We start from the raw sequence: 16,846 nt of genomic DNA, 5'->3' as shown, positions 1-16,846 counted from the left end.
TAAAAATCTCTCATAGCACCAAGTTTTACCAGTAATCTTTGGGAAAAATAAACACACCGGGCAGAATTTTAGCTCGATGGTCAGTTGTGTGTCCGACTCAACCGAACATGAAATGACACGCACTGGGATCGGCCAAGCGTGCCGATGTCAACGCGCAGCTGCACGATAGCTCAGTCGGTGGGCATGCGCTGGAGCCGGTAGCGCGCCCGCCAACAATTAAAAGGCCTATTAAGGCCATTAAGTTATCAATTGTCCTTAATTTTTCACTGCCCGTTCAAACTAACAGTTGACGGGCAGGTGAAAAGGCTAAGCGGCCTTTGCATTTTTTGGGAACCTCATCCACAGGCGGGATGAGGTTTCCAAAAGCAAATACAAACAAAATAAAAATGTTAATTTTAATTAAAAACATGTCCCTCTCTGCTCATGTGACAGTCACATGAGGGGACATGTTTTATTAAATGTTTCTGTTGCTCAATAATTTTGATGCTGGGTGGGCCTTAATTGACCCACCAGTGTGAAATCGCGGTGTGCTGTGGATTGCGGGCGGCGATCAGCTTCCCGACCACCCCCGCCCACTCCTGCTGATCCCACACGCCAAGGGCAAAATTCGGCCCACTGTTTCTAAACTTCACCTAGCTAGGTGGCACATTTCACCCCTCCTTTGAAAACAATCAAGACTGGTTTACTTAAAAATGCAAATATCCTTTAACACCTTACATTTTCAATTTCCTCCATGTTTACCATGTCGACATCAAAGCCTTTAGACCAGCTGCCTTTAATCCAATTAAGTCTCACATACACACACACACATACACATATAGACACAGATACCACTATTTTACAATCAATTCCAATACCATTATGAGGATTATTATATCTTCCTGACAATAGGATTCCAAAGGTTTTATTATTGCACATGGTCTGCAGCGGTTCAAGAAGGCAGTTCATCACCAACTTCTCAAGGGAAATTTGGGATGGGCAATAAATGCTGGCCTAGCCAGCGATGACCACATCCCATAAATGAATTTAAAAAACCTGCTAATCAATTTTAAGAAGGGATGATTTGTTCTTGCAACATGGAACATGGCTATCATGGAACATGATAGGTTTAATTAATGACCTCATAGTGAGGATACCCCTAGGTGGTAGCGATCATAATATGATTGAATTTTAATTTAGTCTGAGGGAGAGAAGAGTGGATCTAAGACTAGTATTTTAAACTTAAATAAGGGCAATTCTGAGTGCATGAAAGCAAGGCTAGCTAAAGTAAACTGGCAAATTAGGTTAAGGGATAGGTCAATAGAGATGCAGTGGCAGACATTTAAGGGGGTATTTCAGAATATATTTCAGCTCACCACCACCTTCTCAAGGGCAACTAGGGATGGGCAATAAATACTGGCCCAGCCAGTGAATCAATAAAAAAATATATACAGAATAGATAGATTCCAATGAGAAAGAAAAATTCCAAGGGGAGGGCCCACCATCCGCAGTTAACTAAAAAAGCTAAATATTGTATCAAGCTTAAAGAGAAAGCATATAATTGCGCAAAGATGGGCGGTAGGTCAGAAGATTGGACAGAATATAAAAACAGCATAGAATGACTAAAAGATTAATAAGGAAAGAAAAATGAGAGTATGAGAGAAAGTTAGCTAGAAATGTCAAGACAGGTAGTAATAAGAGTTTCTAGAGATATTTAAAAAGAAAGAAGTTAACAAATTGAGCGTTGATCCTATAGAAAGAGTCTGGGGAATTAATAATGGAAAATAAGGAGATGGCAGATGAATTGAATTGGTATTTTGCATCAGTCTTTACTGTAGGGGATTCAAGTAACATCTCAGAAATAGATGTAAATCAGGAAATGGAAGGGAGGGAGGAACTCAAGAAAATTACAATCACCAGGGAAGTGATACTGAGAAAATTGTTGGAGCTACAGGATGACAAGTCCCCGGGTCCTGATGGACTTCATCCTAGGGTCTTAAAAGAAGTGACTAGTGAGATAGTTGATGCATTGGTTTTAATTTTCCAAAATTCCCTAGAATTGGGGAAGATTCCATTAGATTGGAAAATAGAGAATGTAACTCCTTTATTCAAAAAGGGTGAGGGACAGAAAGAAGGAAACTACAGGCCGGTTAGCCTAACATCTGCAATAAGGAAAATGTTTGAAGCTATTAGTAAGCATGTTATAACAGGGCACTTAGAAAAATTCGAAGTAATCAGGCAGAGTCAACATGGTTTTGTGAGAGGGAAATCATGTTCAACCAATTTACCAGGGTTCTTTGAACAAGTAACATGTGTAGACAAAAGGGAACTGGTGGATGTACTGTACTTGGATTTCCAAAAGGCATTTGATAAAGTGCCATATCAAAGGTTATTGCAAAAATAAAAGCTCATGGTGTAGGGAGTAACATATTGGTATGGATAGAAGATTGGCTGGTTAACAGGAAACGGAGAGCAGGCATAAAACGATCATTTTCTGGTTGACAGGATGTGTCACAGGGATCGATGCTGGGCCTTTACAATTTACAATTTATATAAATGACTTGGATGAAGGGGCCGAAGGTATGGTTGTTAAATTTGTTGATGGCACAAAGATAGGTAGGAAAGTAAATTGTGAAGAGGATGTAAGGAGGCTACAAAGGGATAGAGATAGGTTAAATAGGGCATAGATCTGGCAAATGGGGCATAATGTGGGAAAATGTGAATTTTAGCATAAAGAATAAAAAAGAAGCACATTATATAAATAGAGAGAGATTGCAGAGCTCTGAGATGCTGAGAAATCTGGGTGTCCTGGTGCATGAATTGCAAAAGGTTAGAATACGGGTACAGGGGATATGGGGAAGAGTGTCCTGCAGTCAGCATCGTGATGAAGCAGTCTGGGAAGAGCGTCCTGCAGTCAGCATCGTGGTGAAGCAGTCTGGGAAGAGTGTCCTGCAGTCAGTTCTTGTTGAAAATAACAAGAGTGACATCACAAGACAGCGCGAGAGAGCGGTGGAGAGATTAGAACCAGCGCAAGTGCGGGGAAGATTCAAAAAGTGACGTCAGCACAAAGGTGAGAGCTGATAGTGGGTAAGTGTTTTTCTCCATTTTTTCTCCCATTTAAAATAGATTAAGCTAAGGAAAGGTAAGAGTTTTAGTTTTTATTTAAAGTACATAAATAATTTAACTTTTTTTACTGTATTTAACTTAAAGTAAGGGTTTTTTTCAACTAGAGGCATGGCAGGGCAGCTCAGTCCCATGTTATGTACTGCCTGCAACATGTGGGAAGTTCTAGACACTCCTTGCACTCTGACTGACCACGTGTGCAGGAAGTGCCACCAGCTGCAGCTATTTGAACTCTGAGTTTCGGAGCTTGAGCGGCAGCTGGAGACACTGAGATGTATCCGCGAGGCTGAGAGTTTCGTGGATAGCACGTTTTTAGACATGGCCACCCCACAGCTTACGGAAGTGCAGACAGAGAGGGAATGGGTGACCATCAGTCAGAAGAAAGGTGTCAGACGGGTAGTCAGGGAATCCCCAGCGTGCATCTTGCTCGAGAACCATTTTTCTGTGTTGGAAAACGGTGAGAGTGACGGTTCCTCTGGGGAGTGCAGCCTCGCTCATGGCACTGTGAGTGGCTCAGCTGCACAGAGGGGGAGGAAACAGAGGGGAAGAGCAATAGTGGTAGGAGACTCGATAGTAAGCGGAACAGACAGGTGTTTCTGTGGCTGTAGATGTGACTCCAGGATGGTATGTTGCCTCCCTGGTGCCAGGGTCAAGGATGTCACTGAACGGCTGCAGGGCATTCTAAAGGGGGAGGGCAAACAGACTGAAATCATGTACATATTGGTACCAATGACATAGGTAGAAAGAGGGATGAGGTCCTGCAAGCAGAATTTAGGGAACTAGGAAACAGATTAAAAAACAGGACCTCAAAGGTAGTAATCTCTGGATTACTTCTGGTGCCACACGCTAGTGAGTATAGAAATAGGAGGTTAGTCCAGATGAATGCATGGCTGGAGAGATGGTGCAGGAGGGAGGGCTTTAGATTTCTGGGACATTGGGACTGTTTCTGGGGGCGGTGGGACCTGTAGAAGGCGGACGGGTTGCACCTGAACCGGAATGGGATCAACATCCTTACGGGGAGGTTTGCTAGTGCTGTTGGGGAGGGTTTAAACTAACTTGGCAGGGGGATGGGATCCTGAGAGGAGGTTTAGCAGGGGGAGATGCACAGCCAAGATTAGAAGTGAGAGCAAATGAGTCTGGAAGGCATAGAAATTATAGACCAGTTAAGGCACAAGGGAGTTTGACAAGGTTGGATTGTATTTATTTTAATGCAAGGAGTCTGATGAATAAGGCAGATGAGTTGAGGGCACAAATTAACACATGGAAGTATGATGTCATTGCTGTCACAGAGACATGGTTGAGAGAAGGGCAGGATTGGCAGTTCAATATTCCAGGATATAGGGTCTTCAGGCAAGACAGGGAAGGAGGTAAAAGAGGAGGATGTATCACAATATTGATCAAGGAATCAATTACAGAGGGGGGAAGGGATGACATCTTAGAAGGCTCCTCAAATAAAGCCATATGGGTAGAACTGAAAAACGAAAAAGGAGCAATCATATTGCTGGAAGTGTACTATAGGCCCCCAAACAGTCAGAGAGAAATAGAAGAGCAGATATGTAGGCAAATTTCAGAGAAGTGTAAAAATAATAGGGAAGTACTAGTGGGGGATTTCATCTTCCCCAATATTAACTGGGTTAGTCATAGTGTGATAGGTTTAGAGGGAGCAGAATTCTTAAAATTCATCCAGGAGAGCTTTTTAAGCCAGTACGTAGAAGGTCCTACAAGAGAGGCGGCGGTCCTGGACTTAATTTTAGGGAATGAAGTCAGGCAAGTGGTAAAGGTATCAGTGGGGGAGCATTGTGCAGATAGTGATCATAACTCCGTTAGATTCAAGGTTGTTATGGAAAAGGACAAGGATGGGCCAGAAATCAGAGTTCTAAATTAGGGGAAGGCCAATTTTAATAAGATCAGATATGATTTGGCCAGAGTGGACTGGGAGCAGCTACTTTTAGGTAAATCTGCGTCAGAGCAGTGGGATTCATTCAAGAAGGAAATAGGGAGAGTTCAGGGCCAAGATATACCAGTAAAGACAAAGGGTGGGACCAACAAATCCAGGGAACCCTGGGAATACAGGATTGAATAAAGAGAAAAAGGGAGGCTTATTGCAGATACCGAGGGCTCAAAACAGCAGAAGACCTAGAGGAGTATAGAATGTGTAGGGGGGAACTTAAAATGGAAATTGGGAGAGCAAAAAAGGGGCATTAAAAAACATTGGCAGGTAAAATAAAGGAAAATCCAAAGTTATTTTACAAGTACATTAAGAGTAAGAGGATAACTATGGAAAGAGTAGGGTCCATTAAGGACCATAGTGGTAATGTGTGTGTGGAGCCGGAAGATGTAGGTAGGGTTCTAAATGAATACTTTGTGTTGGTGTTCACAAGCGAGAGGGACAATGTGGGTATGGAAATCAGGCAGAAGGACTGTGATATAATTAAAGAAATTAGCATAGAAAGGGAGGAGGTTCTAAATGGTCTGTCAGACTTAAAATTAGATAAATCTCCGGGTCCGGATGAAATGTATCCCAGGCTGTTGAGTGAGGCAAGGGAGGAGATAGCAGGGGCACTGGCAATAATTTTCAATACCTCTCTAGCCACAGGAGAGGTGTCAGTGGACTGGAGGACAGCCAATGTGGTACCGTTATTCAGGAAGGGAGGAAGGGATAAACCAGTGAACTACAGGCCAGTCAGTCTAACCTCAGTGGTGGGGAAACTATTGGAAGCGATTCTGAGGGACAGAATTAATCTACTCTTGGAGAGGCAGGGATTAATCAAGGACAGTCAGCATGGTTTTGTTAAGGGGAGGTCATGTCTGACCAATTTGATTAAATTTTTTGAAGAGGTGACCAGGCGTGTAGATGAGGGCAATGCATTTGACGTAGTCTACTTGGACTTCAGCAAGGCTTTTGATAAGGTCCCACATGGGAGACTGATAACGAATGTAAGAGTCCATGGGATCCAAGGCAATTTGGAAAACTGGATCCAGAATTGGCTGAGTGGCAGGAAGCAGAGGGTGATGGTCGAGGGGTGTTTTTGTGACTGGATGCCTGTGTCCAGTGGGGTTCCACAGGGATCGGTGTTGGGTCCTTTCCTGTTTGTGGTATATATAAATGATTTAGACTTGAATGTAGGAGGGTGGATCAGTAAGTTCGTGAATGACACGAAAATTGTTGGGGTGGTAAATCGTGAGGAGTATAGGACAGCCTTAGATTACAGGAGGATATAGACAGGCTGGTCAGCTGGGCTGAACAGTGGCAAATGGAATTTAATCCGGATAAGTGTGAGGTGATGCACTTGGGCAGGACAAACAAGGCACGGGAATACACAATGAATGGTAGGACCCTGGGAAGTACCGAGGATCAGAGGGACCTTGGTGTGCATGTCCACTGGTCCATTAAGGTAGTGGGACAGGTTGATAAGGTGGTTACGAAGGCATATGGGATACTTGCTTTTATTAGCCGAGGCATAGAATATAAGAGCAGGGAGGTTATTCTGGAACTGTATAAAACGCTGGTTAGGCCACAGCTAGAGTATTGCGTACGGTTCTAGAATCTGCATTATAGGAAGGATGTGATTGCACTAGAGAGAGTGCAGAGGAGATTTACCAGGATGTTGCCTGGGGAGTTTTAGTTATGAGGAGAGATTGGATAGAATGGGGTGATTTTCCTGGGAGCAGAGGAGATTGAGGGGGAACATGATTGAGGTGTATAAAATTATGTGGGGCATAGATAGGGTAGACAGGAAGGAACTTTTCTCCTTGGTGGAGGGATCAATAACCAGGGGGCATAGATTTAAGGTAAGGGGCAGGAGGTTTAGAGGGGATGTAAGGAAGAATTGTTTCACCCAGAGGGTGGTGGGAATCTGGAACTCACTGCCTGAAAGGGTAATAGAGGCAGAAACTCTTATAACATTTAAGAAGTATTTGGATGTGCACTTGCAATGCCATGGCATACAAGGCTATGGGCCTAGTGCTGGAAAATGGGATTAGAATAGTTAGGTTTGACCGGCGCAGACTCGATAGGCCGAAGGACCTTTTTCTGTGCTGTAGACCTCTATGACTCAATGACTCTATGAGCAAGTAATTAGGAAAGCTAATAGAATATTATTGTTTATTGCGAGGGGAATTGAATACAAAAGTAGGGAGGTTATGTTTCAGTTATACGGGTATTGGTGAAATACATCTGGAGGACTTTGTACAGTACTGGTCTCCTTATTTAAGGAAGGATGTAAATACGCTGGAAGCAGTTCAAAGAAGGTTAATTAAACTAATACCAGGAATGGGCAGGTTGTCTTATGAAGAAAGGTTGGACAGGCTAGGCTTGTATTCACTGGAGTTCAGATGAGTAAGAGGTGACTTGATTGAAACATATAAGATCCTGAGGGCTCTTGACAGGATGGATGTGGAGAGGGTGTTTCCTCCTGTGGGAGAATCTAGAACTAGGGGTCACTGTTTTAAAATAAGATGTCACCCTTTAAGAGAGAGATCAGGAGAATGTTTTTCTCTCAGAGGGTAGTGAGTCTTTGGAACTCTCTTCCTTAAAAGATGGTGGAAGCAGTGTCTGAATATTTTTAAGGCAGAGGTAGATAGCTGAGGTTGCAATCAGATCAGACATAATCTAATTTAATGGCAGAGCAGGCTTGACGGGCTGAGTGGCCTAGTCTTGCTCCTAATTTGTACATTTGTATATAGAGATAGGACTATAAAACCATTAGAATAGCTATTCCTGCTCCTATGTTCTATGGTGCCTGTTATGTTTTACAATGGGATCGCTTTGCTCGTGAACCGATTGCACGTTTATCTGTCAGCAAGTGAGTCGATTACAATATACTGCAGACACAGAGACCAATATGAAATGAAGCACATTGTATTTATTTACACAGGCAACTGAGCACTAACATGATGTGTGCTTCTCCATACAGACCCTACTCTAGACTAACATTAACATTGTAGCCTGCGCTACACAGCTATTGGGTCTTACAGTCACGTGGTCAATCTGCTCACATTCTCTTCAAGGTATATTACACCTCAGATTAACACATCCTTCCCCCTTTACTTGAAAGTACATTTTACAATATCTTAACTATTTACATAAATAAACTATTTACAAATTCAGTCTCTCAGGAGGTTTTTTCAAACCTGTCGACTGTCATAGTTCTATGACTTCGGATGGTTTATCTGAGGCCTCCCTCTCGGGAGTTATCTGTCCACTAGGCTGCCCAGTAGCAATCTGCAAGTTTGCCTCTTCGATGCTCTCAGGCTCTCAGGGGCTTCCAAAGCAAGAGGAGTTCCTTCTACCTGTGGCGTAGACTCCAACGGGAATGTTTCCATCCTTTTTTGGGCTCAATCGCCTGCACTCCTGCTGCCCCTCCCCTCCAAGTTCAGCTATAGGAAGGGCGACTGTAAGACAGGTTCTGAGAATCAGGATGTTGGGCAAGGCTAAATTTAACACAAAATGATCAGCTTCCTGTTGTGTAAAAAAAAAATGTTGGTGCCTTGTTAGTAATTTCGCTTTCTTTTCCTATGTGTCTTCTTTTGATGGGTTTTCTTCTTTGCAGCGCTGACTTTCATCTCGGCTTCCTCTTCAACTTCCCTATTGGCCAGACTAGGCTCAGGTATGAGCTCAGTTTGAGTGAACTCAATGGTTGAGTCTTCCAGCATTTCCTCATCTTTCAGCTCCTTTGAAAACTCAGGGGTCTCGATTTTTAAGGCTTCTTGGCTTCCGTGTGGCTGGTTCTTCAGTTCTTCCATTTCTTTTTTATATTTGTTAGTTGTTTCCTGGAGAATTAAGTTTTGTTGTGCTCTCTCGGCTAATTGATTCTTCATCTCGGCTAGAGATGTGCTGAATTCTTCCTGTTCTTCCTCGTACCTTTTTAGTGGTACAAATTGGGATCTGAGGGAATCTCGCAATATGCAAAAGTCCTTCAGCGGGTTTTCCTTTTGGAGGTTAATGACTTCAACTTGAACTCTGTCCTGAAGCATCACTTCTACTAGTTCCTTTTGTTGAGTCTTTACATGCTCCTTCTACCAAACAGTAACATTTCCTGCTTCTGATTGGGATCTCAGTAATCTCTCAAGATTGATCTCTCTTAACCAATTTCTTCTGAGGAGACTCGGTCCTCCGCCTGCTATCACCATGAGGGGAAGATTAGCAGACTGGCTTCTATATTGTACTGGAACCTTGCATATACCTTTTACTTGTATATCTTCACCAGTATATGTCTTTAATCTGGCATCTGAGTTTTCCAGTTTTAGTGAGTGGCCTCCTCCATTCAGATACTGACACATGTGTTTCCCCTATAACTCTCGTGGATGCACCTGTATCCACCTCCATTCGAACGGGTTTTCTGTTGACTTCTACTGTCACATAGATTGGGGTCTGTTTTACCCATTTTTATGTTGTGTAGCAAGTATCTGACTCTGTTTATTCTGGTTCCTCCATTATATAAATTTCAGGACTTCTGCTTTTTTGTTTGAAATTTTGCCTCAATCTCTCTTTACAATATCGCATAATGTACCCACTGCGATGGCAGTAGAAACACTCGGTTCCTTTAAATTGTCAGTCGTTTGTAGGCTGTCTGGTTCCAATTCTGCTATTATTAATGTGGCTTTTATCCCTTAAGCCATTGCATTTTGCTGGTGTGTTAATGGTGGTTGTTTCCTGCCTTTCCGCGGAGCCCAGCGCTTCCGCGCCATTTCTAACCGGTGCCTCCCTCCCGACGTGAAGGACGGCGCCATTTTGTGCTCCCTTGATTGCTTCTGAGTCCCTGACTGTGTCTCCATTGCGAGCGCCAACTCCAGCGCCTTGCTGAAGTCTAAACTCGTTTCTGACAACAGCCTTTTTTGAATGGCGTCTTCATTAATCCCACACACTAATCAGTCTCTTAACATGTCATTAATCGACATCCCAAACTCACGGTGCTCTGTCAGTTGTTTCAAGGCTGCTACGTAGCAAGTGACTGTCTCTCGAGGGCGCAACACCTCGAATTAAATTTAAAACGCTGCGTTGTTACTGAGGGTTTTCGCTGAAAGTGGCTTTTCACAAGGTTCACCAACTCATCAAAGCCCTTGGAATCTGGGACGTTGGGTGCCATTAGGCTATGAATTAGGCTGTATGTTTTACTGCCACATGTCGATAAGAGGATTGCTCGCCTCTTCTCCTCCCCTGATATGTCATTGGCCAAAAAGAAAAATGCGAGGCGTTCAATATAATGTGACCAGTCATTGGTGGTCTGATCAAACGGTTCGATGCAGCCAAATTGTGGTATAACTGGAGGGAGATAACTTCAACGGCTGTGGTGAGGTCTGTACCTACAATCGGTCTGTAAGGCACAGCTCATTCACTTCAGTTGCGTTTTCATGACTCTCCTTAGTGTTGTTGACTGGTGGTGTTTTGCCTCGTTGCCAGTTGTTCTGTTCTATTATGGGGTCGCTCTGCTCGCGAACCGATTGCACGCTTATCTGTCGGTGGGTGAGTCGATAACAATATACTGCAGACGCAGAGACCAATATGAAATGAAGCACATGCTATTTATTTACACAGACAACTGAACGCTAACATGATGTGTGCTTCTCCATACAGACCCTAACTCTAGACTAACATTAACATTGTAGCCCGCGCTACACAGCTGTTGGGTCTTACAGTCACGTGGTCAATCTGCTCACGTCCTCTTAAAGATGTATTATGCCTCAGTTTACCACAGTGCCAGCTCTCTAAATTGGCAGTGGAGCCTCAAAGAATTACCCTTTGAACCTTGACCACAGTCCAGGTTATTTTAATAAAGTATGATGGATCTCTTGTGGCATTGCAATTGGACAGGCATCTATGTGCTCTTCAGCTGAAGAAGAGTGAGAAGATCTGGTGAAGTGGACCTGGAATCAAAGATTGAAATTCAGTCCTCATTGTAAATTCATATGCTCAGTTATTATTTTTCTACAATAAACTGAAGGAACATTATTATTTTATGTGGCTAACTATAGAGCTTGCATTTATCTTGCTTTTTTCATGACCTTGGTACATCATTGCCAATGAAGTACTTTTGATGCTCAGTCATTAGTGTAATGTAGGGGACATGGCAGTCAATTTGTGCATAGCAGACCCCCACAAACATCAATGAGATAAACTAAGAGAACATTACTTTTTAAATTAATTTCTGTTGAGAGATAAATGTTGGCCAGGCTACCAGGATGAACTCCACTGCTGTTTTTCCTTCCGTGGGATCTTTTACATTCACATGAGAGGGCAGAGCCTTGTTTTAATGTCTGATTCGAAAGACAATGCCTCTGACAGTGCAGCACTCCCTCAGTACTGCAATGGAGTGTCAATGTTGATCAGATGCTCAAGTCTCTGGAACAGGGCATGGAAACCACAACCGTGTGATTCCTTGAAACTGTAAACCAGTAGCAATTTGGGGAGCAGAATAGTAGAGTTGGTTGGAGCAGAGGTATCTCTCTGTAGCGCAGAGCAAGAAGAGCTGGTAAACTCAAAACTGTGGCACTACATCGCCCTTACTGTCAGGAGGGTGTAATTACAACATGACAAGTTTACATAGGCAGTTTCCATTCTAAATCTGCAAATAGGAATTTATAATGGAAGAAATTAGTTGAAAAGAGTGACAAAAGCATGACAACAGGATATATGTGCATACGGAAGGTCTTAAGTATGTTTTAAGAAAATATTTATTTGAATTTAATATTTGTAACATCATCCATATTACAAAAAATTAGATAGTATTTATAGCACAGAAACAGGCCATTTGGTCCAACTGGTCCATGACAGTGTTTATACTTCACATGAGCCTCCCGCCACCCTGTTGTATCCAACCTCATCAACACACCCTTCTGTTCCTTTCTCCCTAAAGCATTTATCTAACTTCTCCTTAAATGCACCATATCGGCATTATTAGTGCGATGAAATTCTAATGGACATCGGTAATCATTTGTTTCTTTTCTACTTTGAAGTGTAGAAAGGATTGAAAAGCGCACTAAACCTCACTGGCCGATCAGTGAATATTGAACAGCTTCATACAGCGACAGAGGATGTCACAGTGTGAAACTGCAGGGTCGAATTCAAACTGCACATGGCCATGTGGAAAAGCTAATTCTCAGATGGAGGGAGCGTGTAAGTGAAGAATGAAAGGAAAACACACTAGCTTGACTGAATTGGTGCCTCAAAAGTCCACGCTGATATTTCTGAGGAATGCCACAGTGTCAGAGAAAAAAGTGCTTTCAGATGAGACATTAGGGGCGTCATTTGACTCTTTCACTGCTAAGGAGCCACTCTTTGGAGAGAAGGGAATTCTCCAACAGTCACACTCACATTGTTCCTTTAACCAACACTACCAAATGTCAATCAACCAGTTCTTCATCTCATTTGTGCTGCCTTGTTGTACACAAGATGGCTGCATTGGAAAACCGCTTATCATAGGGACTGCATTTCAAAGCAATTCCTTCCATATAGAATGGGCTGAGGGCTTTTTGAGAGCTATGATCACTGTGCTATGTAGGTGCTTGCTTTCCTAACAGTGTCAGCCATGTACGCACAGCTGTGAGGGTTGGATTGATCTCCAGCACAGAAACAGGCTATTCAGCCCAACAGGCCCATGTTGGGTTTTACGCCCCACACCAGCATTCTCCCACCTCTTCTTCATCTCACCTAATTGATGTATCCTTCTTCCTATTCTGTTCTCCCTCATGTGTTTAACTAGCTTCCCCTTAAATTCATCGATACTGCCATTTTTTGCAGCTACACAACATGTGATGGAATCAATTAAGTTTTAAACTTTAAGGACTGAGGGAAAAATAAAAATCAGAAGTATTTCCTGCTGCTGCTCTTTAGATCCAGAAGCTTCCAGTACAGAACGAGGCCATTCGGTCTGTGTCGGCTCCTTGTTAGAACAAACCAATCCCAATGCCCGACTCTCACCCCACAGGCCTGTACTTTACTAATGTGGCCCCGGTAAAGCAGGCGGAATGGAAGTGATTGCATTGATATGATACCTCAGGATGTTCCAAAGTCTTTTACAACCAACTTTCGAAGTGCAACAACTGTCAAATGCAGCCAATTTGCACACAGCAAACTCCCCCAAACAGCAAAGTCATCATCTGCTTTTAGTGGCGTTGGTTGAGAAATCAATGTTGTTTTCTTCACCAACTAAACTTCAGCTGACGTGCCGGGAGTAGATTTTTGCCTGGATCTGTAATCTGACGATGTGGATCACTCAATACGTTTAGGATCCACCTGAATTTCATTCCACTGAAATCAATGGGATTGAAATCAGGCAATGGGTTATATAACGGACATGCATTCCACTCTGCCAGATTACTGATCCGTCAGTATATATGTAAATCGGCTTCAGAGAAATGCGGGATGAAAGTTATACAGTGTGCATCTTGGGAAAGCCTTGTAGTACCATTTACAGCTGTACATTAAGCATTCTAACTCACAAAGAATAATTCCAATTGATTTAAACTGACGAATCCAGTCATGATCTTTAAGAAGCCATTAATAGTATTCACTGAGCTGAAAGAATCTAAAGTGCCTACTAACCAGTTATTATCAACCGTGGCCTCACGTAAGGTCTGATGGAATCAGAGTCACAGCACAGAAGGAGACCATTCACCTCATTGCACCTCTACTAGCTCTTCAGCTGGAGATATCTATTTACCCTCTCCCCATATCCAATTCTCTTTTAAATAATGCCTTAGTCAATGCCTCATAACCCCATGAGGTAAAGGATTCTGTATTCTAATAACCAGAATAAAATCTTCCAATTTCCTGCTCAGTTCTTCCCAATCTATGTCTACCCATTGATCAGAAACTGAACTGGACTAGCCATATAAATACTGTGGCTACAAGAGCAGGTCAGAGACTAGGTATCATGCAATGAATAACTCAGGTCCTGACCCCCCAGAGCCTGGGTGAGTGCAGCTCCCACAACACTCAAGATGCTCGACATCATCCAGGACAAAGCAGCCCATTCAATCTGCCCCCAATCCACCACCTTGAACATTCACTCGCTCCACCACTGGTGCACAGTGGTAGCAGTGAGTACCATCTCCAAGATGCACTGCAATATTTAGCTAACAGCATGTTCTAATCCTGCACCCTCCACCACCTAGAAGGACAAGGGCAGCAGATAGGTGGGAACACCACCACCTGGAAGTTCCCCTCCAAGTCACTCACCATCCTGACTTGGAAATATATCGCCGTTCCTTCACTGTCGCTGGGTCAAAATCCTGGAACTCCCTTCCTAACAGCACTGTGGGTGTACCTACACCACATGGACTTCAGTGGTTCAAGAAGGCAGCTCACTGCCACCTTCTCAAGGGCAATTAGGGATGGGCAATAAATGCTGGCCTTGTGAGCTATACCTTCATCCCACGAGGTGAGATGAGAGTGACTGCCCTGGCCATCAAGGCAGCATTTAACTGAGTCTGATATCAAGGAGCCCCAGCATAACTGAAATCAATGGGAATCAGGGGGAAAACTCTCCACTGAATCATGTGTAGCCTGCATTGGCAATGCATTGAATATCAAGGGAGATGGTTAGTGCTGTTAGGAAAGGAGTTCCAGGATTTTGACCCAGCGACAGTGATGGAACAGCAATATAGTTCCAAATCAGGATGGTGAATGGCTTGGAGGGGAGCTTCCAGGTGGTGGTGTTCCCATCTATCTGTTGCCCTTGTCCTTCTAAATGGTAGCAGTCGTGGGTTTGGAAGGTGCTGTCTCAGGAGCGTTGGTAAGTTTCTGCAGTGCATCTTGTAGATGGTACACACTGCTGCTACTGTGTATTGGTGATGGGGAGAGTGAATGTTTGTGGGTGGGGTGCCAATCAAGCAGGCTGCTCTGTCCTAGATGGTGCAAGCTTCTTGAGTGTTGTTGAAGATGCACTCATCCAGTCCAGTAGAGAGTATTCCATCACAGCCCTGGGGAGAAGATGGGAGAATGGGGTTGAGAAACTTATCAGCCATGATTGAATGGCGGAGCAGACTCGATGGGCCGAATGGCCTAACTTCTGCTCCTATGTCTTATGTCTTATGACTTGTGCCTTGTGGATGGTGGACAGGCTTCGGGGAGTCAAGAGGTGAGTTACTCGCTGTAGGATTCCTAGCCTCTGACCTGTTCTTGTAGCCACAGTATTTATATGGCTAGTCCAGTTCAGTTTCTGGCCAATGCTAACCCCCAGGATGTTGATCTTGGGGGATTCAGTGATGGTAATGCCATTGAATGTCAAGGGGCGATGGTTAGATTCCCTCTTGTTGGAGATGGCCATTGCCTGGCACTTGTGTGGCATGAATGTTACTTGCCACTTATCAGTCCAAGCCTGAATTTGTCTTGGTCTTGTTGAATTTGGACATGGGCTGCTTCAGTATTTGAGGAGTCGCGAATGCTACTGAACATTGTGCAATCATCAGCGAACATCCCCACTTCTGACCTTATGATGGAAGGAAGGTCATTGATGAAGCAGCTGAAGGTGGGTGGGCCAAGGACACTACCCCGAGGAACTCCTGCAGTGATGTCCTGGAGCTGAGATGACTGATCTCCAACAACCACAACCATCTTCCTTTGTGCTAGGTGTGACTCCAACCAGTGGAGAGTTTTCCACTGGATTCACATTGACTTCAACCTTGCTAAGGATCCTTGACACATGATGAATATAGGAATAGAATGTTATTTGCTGAAAGTGATGGGGGGAGGCTCAGGTGGAACATAAATGCCATCATGGACTGGTTGAGCTGAATGGCCAGTTTTTGTACCATAGACTCTAAGGAGCTCGATGATCACATTACATTCAGACCACTGAACAATGCTTAGGTCTTTTGACAGTGATGGCTCCAGAGCCACATCCGCCTATTTCTGAATGCTGGATGCTGTATTTTTGCTCAGTTACATATACGTTTAGCAGACATAATTTCTCCTGAAGCGATGGACCTTTACAAAATGGACCTCTGCTGTAAGTCTGGCAGCAATCTGCTGAGGGAAGATGGGAAGTCAGGTCTCTGTATATGCTGCACATTCTAGTCTACAGCAACCTCGTTTTTAAATATATATTACGAATTAAAATATAAAGTAGTTACTTTGTTTGCTCAGCAAATGTGCTTATTTGTGGTTATACTTGGCATGATTTCAAGCCTAGATCCAGGGGGTAATGGTTCTCTGAAGGTGCTGGTTATACAGCAACCAATGTTCACCATCTATCGATTTAGAATGGAAACTTAGAGCCGGTGGATATGAGGGGAGTGGAGGCATGCAGGGGGGAGGAGGAGGGGTGCAGGGGGGAGGAGGAGGGTGCAGAGGGAAGAGGAGGAGTGTAGGGGAGGAGGAAGGGTGCAAGGGGAGGAGGAGGGGTGTAGGGGAGGAGGAAGGGTGCAAGGGGAGGAGGAGAGGTGTAGGGGAGGAGGAGGGTGTAGGGGAGGAGGAAAGGTGCAAGGGGAGGAGGAAGGGTGCAGAGGGAGGAGGAGGGGTGTAGGGGAGGAGGAAGGGTGCGAGGGGAGGAGGGTGCAGAGGGAGGAGGCAGGGTGCAGGGGGAGGAGGAAGGGTGCAGGGGGAGGAGGAAGGGTGCAGGGGGAGGAGGGTGCAGGAGGAGGAGGAAGGGTGCAGGGGGAGGAGGCAGGGTGCAGGGGGAGGAGGGGTGTAGGGGAGGAGGAAGGGTGCAGGGGGAGGAGGAAGGGTGCAGGAGGAGGAGGAAGGGTGCAGGGGGAGGAGGCAGGGTGCAAGGGGAGGAGGAAGGGTGCAGGGGGAGGAGGA

General features: G+C 44.3%; 1 protein-coding gene across 2 annotated transcripts in view; it reads right to left on the bottom strand.

Moving 5' to 3' along the window:
- Window positions 1–16,846, bottom strand: part of LOC144696397 (synaptotagmin-A) — a 518,026-nt gene that overhangs the window by 264,154 nt on the left and 237,026 nt on the right. The window lies entirely within an intron of this gene.

Source organism: Cetorhinus maximus, chromosome 22, assembly GCF_964194155.1.
Source record: "Cetorhinus maximus chromosome 22, sCetMax3.hap1.1, whole genome shotgun sequence".
Classification (NCBI taxonomy): domain Eukaryota; kingdom Metazoa; phylum Chordata; class Chondrichthyes; order Lamniformes; family Cetorhinidae; genus Cetorhinus; species Cetorhinus maximus.
This window is presented reverse-complemented; position numbering and strand designations above follow the sequence as displayed.